Below are 9,975 nucleotides of genomic sequence, written 5' to 3'. Positions count from 1 at the left end.
AGAGAGCCAAAGCATAAGAGACTGTTAAAAACTGAGAACAAACTGAGGGTTGATGGGGGTGGGAGGGAGGGCAGGGTGGGAGGGAGGGCAGGGTGGGTGATGGGTATTGAGGAGGGCACCTTTTGGGATGAGCACTGGGTGTTGTATGGAAACCAATTTGACAGTAAATTTCATATATTAAAAAATAAAAAATAAAAAAAAAAAGAGAAAAAAAAATAAATAAATAAATAAAAATCATGCAAGGCTATCACAATATCCTACATGTCTAAGTAAGCCTTTTTTTTTTATCCAAAAAATATTACCTGTTCAGAAACTTTGTAGCTATTTATTATTTTCTGAGAGTTTACAATCCAGGAAGCAATACATTTAAATGTATTAAAGCTTATTGATTCAAAATACAGAAAATTTCCTGGCTATTTACATTTTTCCCATTATGAACTGTGTATCCAAATATAATATGTATGGTTTTCTTTAGAGAGGTTGAATTTAATGATAAAGAGGGTACTCCGAGTTGAGTGGAAGCCTAAGAAAATCCAAGCAGTGTTTAGAAAAGAAAAAGTCCAGTGTAATTGGAGCCCAGGCTGTGTGTTGGGAGGGAAAGGAAAATCAAGTTAGAGAAATAAAATGGAATAAATAATGGGTAGGGAGAAGATCTGGCTAAGTAATGACTTCATCAGATATTTTTAGCCTGTCAGCACATTGTTTAACATTCTTTTCTGCATTATAAATATAACATGAGTCTATTATCAAAAAGTAAACAATTCACAAATAGATGAGATAAAATGGGAACTTTTCCTCATTCCCCCCACTTTTCAATCCTTTCTTCCAGAATTTGGCATATATTCTTACAGACATTTTCCTGTAGAGTTAGGCATATATAGATGTTTGATATCTGTTTGCTAGATCATTTGTTTTATAATTTGCTCTTTTCACTCAGCAATATAACATGGCTGGAGAGCCTGGGTGGCTCAGTTTGTTAAGTGTCCAAGCATTGATTTCAGATCAGGTTATGATCTTACAGTTTATGGGATCTAGCCCCCCACTGGGCTCTGTGCTGACAGTGCAGAGCCTGCTTGGGATTCTCTCTCTCTCTCTCTCTCTCTGCCCCTCTCTCTCTCTTTCTCAAAATAAATAAACACAACAAAAGAAAACACAATATATCATGGACAGCTTTCCATGTTACTGTATTTGTGTATGTCGCATTGTTTTTAATGACTGCATAATATTTCACAGTAGGAAAGTACTGTAATTAGTTTAATATTTCCAATTGATGATGGAAATTGAGATTTTTTTTTTCAATTTCTAGCAAAAGTAACTAAGAGCAGGACCTACATGTTTAAATATATGCTTAAGATATGCAAATAAAATTGAACAGATGTGGGGGGGGGGGTGGGCAGCAAATCACCGGTGCCTAAGTGCTGGGACGCAGGGGTAGGGTTGTACTGGGAATGGCAACCACTTTCAAATTTGATGTGTTATTTAAAAAAAAATTTTTTTTAATTTTTTAATGTTCATTTATTTTGGAGAAAGAGACAGAGCCCGACAGAGCAGGGGAGGGTCAGAGAGAGAGGGAGATACAGAATCGGAAGCAGGCTTCAGGCTCCAAGCTGACAGCACAGAGCCCGACGTGGGGCTCGAACTCATGAACTGTGAGATCATGACCTGAGCCAAAGTCAGATGCCCAACTGACTGAGCCACCCAGGGGCCCCTAAAAATTTTTTTTAACGTATATTTATTTATTTTGAGAGAGAGAGAGAGAGAGAGAGCAGAGGAGGGGCAGAGAGAAAGGGAGAGAAAGAGAGAATCCCAAGCAGGCTTCCTACTGTCAGCGCAGAGCCCCATACGGGATTCAGAGTCACTAGCCATGAGATCATGATCTAAGCTGAAATCAAGAGTCTGACGCTTAACTGACTGAACCATCTAGGCACCCCTCAAATTTGATGTGTTATGTTGAAAACTTGGAAACCTTGGCCAAGTAATTCATTTTTCTGTGCATTTATTCCACCAGAGTAATATTGCCATATAAACACATTGTCTATTCCTAGGTATGTTGTGTGTTTAAATGATCTCCTACAAGTAAAGTATGTAGAACAAAGCCTGGAACATGGAAAGTGTCAGGTACATGTAAACGTGTGCTAGCAATTATTATGATTTGTATTTTCATTGTGAGTTTGTCCCTTGAGAACATATCCTTGTAAAGACAGCTAGGCCAGAAAAATCTATATTTAAAGGATAAAGGAAGCAGAAAGGAAGTGTCAAATGTTTAGAGAAAACACAGACATTTGCTCAATAGTATTTAATTGCTTCAAATTTCTCATTCTGTTTGTACATAGCAAACTTATTTATTAATGATTAAGGAAAGGTAGCTTGGGATCTAGTCCAGTGATTGACAATATCCCGTTTTATCAAGAAAGATGGGAATGCTGGCCTACTTTGTGGCAGACATTAATTTACAGTTGTTTATTCAGTCTGATGACATCCTTTCATCTGGTGCCATGTGGGCAGCTGGATAGAGTGAGAAGGGAAATACGTTGTTATGAAGACCAGTGCAAACTTAGTTGTCCTCATGGGATTCAAAACCAGGACCACAGAGTCTAGGACCCACCTGTTACCAGGAGCCACGGAGCCATGTCATGGCCTTCACTCCTTTAGGATATGTATACCCTACAATGGGGTTAAATATTGCCCTTGTTCCATGAGGCAGTAGGATACTTGGCTAGTAAATGTGATGAAAAGACCTTCCTGTATGATGGTTTGGCTGAATCATGAAGCCATTTTCACACAATTGCATCCACCACACCGTGTTTAGTTCTGATAGTTGTACGATGCATTTCCATGTCTCTGATTTCATACATCCCATAAACATGAAATTGGTAACAGTAATGAGAAAGGGAAGAATGGAAAAGGGAGAAAGTGCACACGTATGTTTGTCTCTATGTAAGTAGTTTAAAAAGTTTGGTCTACTCTTGGGGTCATACAGAATTTACTTCCGAAGTTAATCTTGTGTTTGACTCTCTTTTTTTCCCAGCTTTATTGATGTGTAATTGAAAAATGAGAAATTGTGTATATTTAAGGTATACAACATGAGGCTTTATTTTGAAAATAGTTTCTTCACCATAGCATTAAATAGAGAATATGGAATGAGAAAGGAAGATGGTTGCTGAATGTTAAATACAGAGAAGAGGGTTTTTTTACTTTTTTACAAAAATATTTCCCAACATACATAAAAGTAGAGAGAATGGTATAATAGACCTCCATGTTCTCATCATCCAGCTTCAATTAAAAACAGAAAAGATAGTTTACATTGTATCACTGAAAATGTTTATGCTCTCTCAAAACCGAAAAGCCAAGAATTTTTCTCCTATGCTACATGCCTAGTAGAAGCTTCTAGATCTACTCTCTTTTGGTTGTCCTAGGACCATTTCACAGGGCAAAAGGAGAAATTTAAGAGTGGCATGTAGGACATAAGGGCTTTTGGCAAGTGCCTCCAGTGGCCTAATCTGTTTCCCAAACAGGTAATGGGGGAAAAACTGTGATAGCCGTGGAGCTGGCTGCGGGCACGGGTAGTGATAGGAAAAATCTGTTATAAGATGGCCGACAGAACTGATAGAGAAATTCCAGTCCCGCCCGAAGACTCCCCTCCAGGTTCTTCTGCCTACCCCGCTTGCCACCTGTGCCAAGTTACTACTAATGTGGAATGCGGAAGTAACAGACGGTAAATGGTTCCCTCTGCTTACGCTCTGGGCTCAGACCTCTGGAGAGTGATCTCTGAGCCTGCAGGTGTGAAATAAACCTCCTGCCTTCCAAGATCTCCGAGTGCCAGAGTGCCACTTGGTTCTTCCTCCGGGTAATCCAGACCAGGTTCTGTAACAGTAGGAGGGAAGGAAGAGGGGCCAGGCGAAAGACAGAAGAACTGAAAGTAGGAGAGAGAGTTGAGAAAGGGATTATATGTGATGTGAAAGGGTAGTGGGTATTCACACAAAGAACATGAAGTTGATGATTCAACCCCAGCTCTGTTGCTTATGAGTTCTGTGCCGGGAGTGTATCTCTGATGGGGGTCAGTACTTGGTAACTATACTATTATTTTTTTTCATAATCTCAAAATGTTTCCTTTTAATTTGGATTATTGCCTTCACTTTTGCAATTATGGTATATTGTTTTTTCTTTTTGTTGTTTTTGAGGAGCAGGGATAGGACATCAACATGTGGTTTTTCAATCTGAAAATGAGAAATTTGGGGGATATGACAGTAGTCTCAGCGTTTGAAAATCTGTCATGTAGATGAAGAATTAGATGTTTTTCCTCTGGGATCCTAAGGTGTACAAATAGCTAAAAAGTTTTAGAGAAATAAATTTTGATTCAATATGATAAAAACATTTCTAACAGTGAGACACCAGTCCAGAACCTTAGAAAGCTGTCTCCCCAGGATGTTTAGAAGGATGTTTGTGATAGATCAGGACTTCTCAACCTCAGCATTATTGACATTTTGGGTTAGATAATTCTTTGATGTGGCATGTTGTTCTGCACATTATAAGATGTTTACCAACATCCTTAGCCTCTGCCAACTAGAATGTACTTATGGCAAAGGTGCTTGGAGGAGATACACTAAAGGCAAAGGGAAACAACCCATGGAAAACATCTGGTCAGAAACAATAAGTCCTTTTTCACCTTGCATCCCCCACTCCCTGGGCTCACAGTGGAAAAATTCCTTGTTCCTAATTTCTGTGCTTATCTGACAAATCCTATCAGTATTTCTCAGGTTTGACTAGCAACCCATACATTGAACTAGGTCTTTGTTTTGCAAGTTTAGGTTTTGTATTCAAATTTGTTCTTATTTTAAGTATATATATATATATATATATATATATATATATATATATTTGATATATATATATATATATATTTGTATCTCTATCTCATAGTTTAAATTGTAACAATGGTTGGCTTCCAAAAAAAATTAAGGCAAAGGAAATTCTTTTCATCGGACCATCTGTGTATCGTGTACTTGTGTAGGCTTAGGAAATGGTTTGTAGCCTTCCCAGATTTCGGGGGGTTACTGGCGGACTCAACTCCTACTATCCCCCAAGGGAGTTTCTATTTTCATAAGAGGGAAAAGAGGCAAATCTTGCTTTTGCCTAGAAATGAATTTGAGTAAAACAAACATTTCTAAGCTAAATTTTATGTCATGCCATTATGTTAATTTATTGTCTTTTCCTGCCATTTCTTTGTTTTTGTCCAATTACTTCTACTTGGCACTACATGTAAAATGCATGCTTCTCAAACATTTTCACTGGGTGTTTCCCTTAAGGGTTCCTTTAAAATAAAGCAAAACAAAGCAATTTCCCACTTGCTGATTCCCACTAAAAAGTATGTAAATTAAGGTTAATACTCCCTACTAATTAAGTGCCTCAAAGTTCTTTCATAAGCTTTGAAAATATTATATTTTATTTATTTTTAAAATTTTTTTGATGTTTATTTTTGGGGGGGGGGAGTGTGAGTGAGTGGGGGAGGGACAGAGTGGGAGACACAGAATCTGAAGCAGGCTCCAGGCTCTGAGCTGTCAGCCCAGAGCCCGATGAAGGGGCTCGAACCCATGAACTGCGAGTTCATGATCTGAGCTGAAGTCGAACACTTAACCGACTGAGCCACCAGGCTCCCTGAAAATAGTATATTTTTAATTTTTATTATATTCCTATGAAACATGTATTGTTCATCTTGTATGTGCCTCGGATTAAATAACATATCCAAAGTCATACAGCTCTTTTGTGGCACAGGTGAGATTCAAACACAGACCTGCCTGGCAGAAAATCATGTTGCCAGCTAAGCTATTCTATACTCTCTCCTGACTCATCATCCATCGATGTTCAGGGCATTCATAGTTCTGAGACTCCTATTGCTTGTGGAAATCCTTGTTGCTGGAGAAAAGAGAACTGCCATTAAGAGAGAAATTTACTGAAACTATAAAAATGTTAGATAAATATGCAATTGAAAGTTTTGGACTGTGCATACTACTAAGTTCTTCTGTGTAGTGCAGAGTTGAAGTTCAGATTCCTCTACTAGAAAAGAATCTAATGCCTATTTTCCTATACTGTGCCAATGCACAGAAAAATAAAAACTATAAAATATACAACTATAAATTCAATAGTTTGACTTTTATCTCATTTTTTAAAAATGAAGATAAAACTTTTAAAACTGAAAATACAAAAACTGAGTACAAAAGATAATGTACAGAAGCACTATGTTACGTTTCACAATTTCAAAGTAAAACTAAATTTTGAGTACTGATTTAATTAGGCATGCAAAGGTTGGAGTTTTAATTCTTTAAAGTGCTTCAGCATTTCTTACTCTTGACATTGACTTTCTTACACAAGGAACATGTGTTAATCTGGTGGTTGTTCCCAGGAAGTCGTGATTATTTTCTTCTAATGCACCTGCATTCTCTCCAGCAGAACCACCAGGCATGTGTTTGCTGACAAGATTGATGGCAATCAGAGGCCATCCTGTAGTGTTAGACCATGGAGTTTGGAATCCTACAGCTTGGATTGGAGGCCTAGATTCCCCCACTTGGTCCTATGACTACTGACATAGTTTGGTTCACTTCTTTATTAAATGTGGCTAGGTTTCGAAGGCTCTCAAGGGAAGATGGCGGCGTAGGAGGACACTGGGCTCACCTACTCCTACTGATCACTTAGATTCCACCCACATCTGCCTAAATAACCCAGAAAACTGCCAGAAGAATAGCAGAATGGACTCTCTGGAACCAAGTGTAGACAAGAGTTCCACGGAAGAGGGTAGGAAGGGTGGAGAGGTGATGCCTGCTACACGGACTGGTGGGAGGGACCTGGGGTGGTGGAGGGGCAGCCTGCCGGGCAAGGTAGAGCCCCCAAAGTCTGGCTTGCAAAAGCGGAGGGGCCGGACTCTATGAGTTCTGACAGCCAGTGGGACCTAACATCTGAAATTTTAAAAGTCAACAGCTCTGCTCTCAGAGAACGGGGAGGGCGAGAGGACACCAGGAAGGAGAGTTGCTGAGCCCCGGAAGACAGAGCTCAGTTCGGTGGGGAACAAAGGCACTGGGAAGCGCCATCTCCCTCTCCCATCCGCAGCCGAAATTCCACAGGGAACCAGCTCCTGTCACCGATCTTGCTTGCACCTTGCAAACACCCAATGCTGTGCTTCTGTGGATCCATCCCTCTGAAGGGTCTGCCTCCCTCCTGGTGCTGCAGGGCCCCTCCCGCAGGGGACCACTGACAGCAAAGCAAGCTAAGCCTGCCCCTCCTGCCCCTGTGCACCTTGTGGATCCACCCCGGCTAATATGCCAGATCCCATCAGAGCAGCACCACAAGCCCGGCAGTGTGCAAGTAGCCCAGACAGGGCCACACCACTCCACAGTGAGTCCTGCCTCTGGGAGAGGGGAATATAAGGTACACACCAGTCTGATTGTGGCCCCAGAGGTGGGCTGGGGGCAGACATTGGGTCTGACTGCAGCCTTGCCCATGAACACAGGTTTCTCCGGACAGCACAGGGGAAGTGCCCTGCAGTTTGGAGCTACCGCAGGGTCTACCCAAAATGACAAAACAGGAGAATTCTCCTCAAAAGAAACTCCAGGATAGCTACAGCTAACGAATTGACAAAAAACAATTTAAGCAATAATGGATCAAGAATTTAGGATAATAGTCACAAAATTAATCGCTGGGCTTGAAAAAAGCATAGAGGACAGCAGAGAATCTATTGCTACAGAGATCAAGGGACTAAGAAATAGTCATGAGGAGTTAAAAAATGCTATAAATGAGGTGCAAAATAAAATGGAGGTGGCCACAACTCGGATTGAAGAGGCAGAGGAGAGAATAGGTGAGTTAGAAGATAAAATTATGGAAAAAGAGGAAGGTAAGAAAAAAAGAGTTAAAAAAATCCAGGGGTATGAAGGGAGATTTAGAGAACTAAGTGATGCAATCAAATGGAACAATATCTATACCATAGGAATTCCAGAAGAGGAAGAGAGAGAAAGGGGCTGAAGGTGTACTTGAACAAATCATAGCTGAGAACTTCCCTGATCGGGGGAAGGAAAAAGGCATTGAAATCCAAGAGGCATAGAGAACTTCCTTCAGACATAACTTGAATTGATCTTCTGCACGACATATCATAGTGAAACTGGCAAAATACAACGGTAAAGAGAAAATTCTGAAAGCAGCTGGGGATAAACAGGCTCTAACTTACAAAGGGAGACCGATAAGACTAGTGATGGATTCATCTACTGAAACTTGGCAGTCCAGAAAGGAATGGCAGGAAATCTTCAGTGTGATGAACAGAAAAAAAGTATGCAGCCAAGAATCCTTTATCCAGCAAGTCTGTCATTCAGAATAGAAGGAGAGATAAAGGTCTTCCCAAAAAAACAAAAACTGAAGGAATTCATCACCACTAAACCAGCCCTACAAGAGATCCTAAGGGGGATTCTGTGAGTGAAATGTTGCAACGACCACAAAGTACCAGAGACATCACTACAAGCATGAAACCTTGCTTGTAGTCATCACAATGACTCTAACCCCATATCTTGCTTGTAGTCATCACAATGACTCTAAACCCATATCTTTCTATAATAACACTGAAGGTACATGCACTAAATGTTCCAACCAAAAGACCTAGGATATCAGAATGGATAAAAAAGCAAGACTCATCTATTTGCTGTCTACAAGAGACTCATTTTAGACCTGAGGACACCTTCAGTTGGAAAGTGAGGGGATAGAGAACTATCTATCATGCTACTGGAAGTCAAAAGAAAGCTGGAGTAGCCATACTTATATCAGACAAACTAGACTTTAAACTAAAGGCTATAACAAGAGATAAAGAAAGGCATTATATAATAATTACAGGGTCTATCCATCAGGAAGAGCTAACAATTATAAATGTCTATGCACCGAATACAGAAGCCCTGAAATACATAAAACAATGAATCACAAACATAAGCAACCTTATTGATAAGAATGTGGTAATTGAAGGGGACTTTAATATACCACTTACAACAATGGATAGATCATCTAGACACAGAATCAGTAAAGAAACAAGGCCCCTGAATGATATATTGGATTAGATGGACTTGACAGATGTATTTAGAACTCTGCATACCAAAGCAACAGAATATACTTTCTTCTTGAGTGCACATGAAACATTCTCCAAGATAATTCACATACTGGGTCACAAAACAGCCCTTCATAAGTATAAAGAATTGAGATCATACCATGTACACTTTCAGACCACAATGCTATGAAACTTGAAATCAACCACAGGAAAAAGTCTGGAAAACCTCCAAAAGCATGGAGGTTAAAGAACACCCTACTAAAAAATGAATGGGTCAACCAGGCAGTTAGAGAAGAAATTAAACAATATATGGAAACAAATGAAAATGAAAACACAACAATCCAAATGCTTTGGGATGCAGTGAAGGCAGTCCTGAGAGGAAAATACATTGTAATCCAGGCCTGTCTCAAGAAACAAGAAAAATCCCAAATAAAAAATCTAACAGCACACCTAAAGGAACTAGAAGCATAACAGCAAAGACACCTCAATCCCAGCAGAAGAGAAATAATAAAGATCAGAGCAGAAATAAACAATATAGAATCTAAAAAAAACCTGTAGAGCAGATCAATGAAACCAAGAATTTGTTTTTTGAAAAAATAAACAAAATTGATAAACCGGTAGCCAGGCTTCTCAAAAAGAAAAGGGAGATGACCCAAATAGATAAAATCGTGAATGAAAATAGAATTATTACAACCAATCCCTCAGAAATGCAAGCAATTATCAGGGAATACTATGAAAAATTATATGCCAACAAACTGAACAACCTGGAAGAAATGGACAAATTCCTAAGTACCCACACACTTCCAAAACTCAAACAGGAAGAAATAGAAAACTTGAACAGACCCATAACCAGCGAAGAAATTGAATCAGTTATCAAAAATCTCCCAACAAATAAGAGTCCAGGA

General features: G+C 39.6%; 1 protein-coding gene across 1 annotated transcript in view; it reads left to right on the top strand.

Annotated features, from left to right (window-relative positions):
- Window positions 1–9,975, top strand: part of NOX4 (NADPH oxidase 4) — a 167,445-nt gene that overhangs the window by 64,346 nt on the left and 93,124 nt on the right. The gene's annotated exons all lie outside the window — the stretch shown is intronic.

This window comes from Panthera uncia, chromosome D1 (genome assembly GCF_023721935.1).
Source record: "Panthera uncia isolate 11264 chromosome D1, Puncia_PCG_1.0, whole genome shotgun sequence".
In the NCBI taxonomy this organism is placed as follows: Eukaryota; Metazoa; Chordata; class Mammalia; order Carnivora; family Felidae; genus Panthera; species Panthera uncia.
Note: the sequence above shows the minus strand (reverse complement) of the source record. Positions and strands in the feature narration are given on the sequence as shown.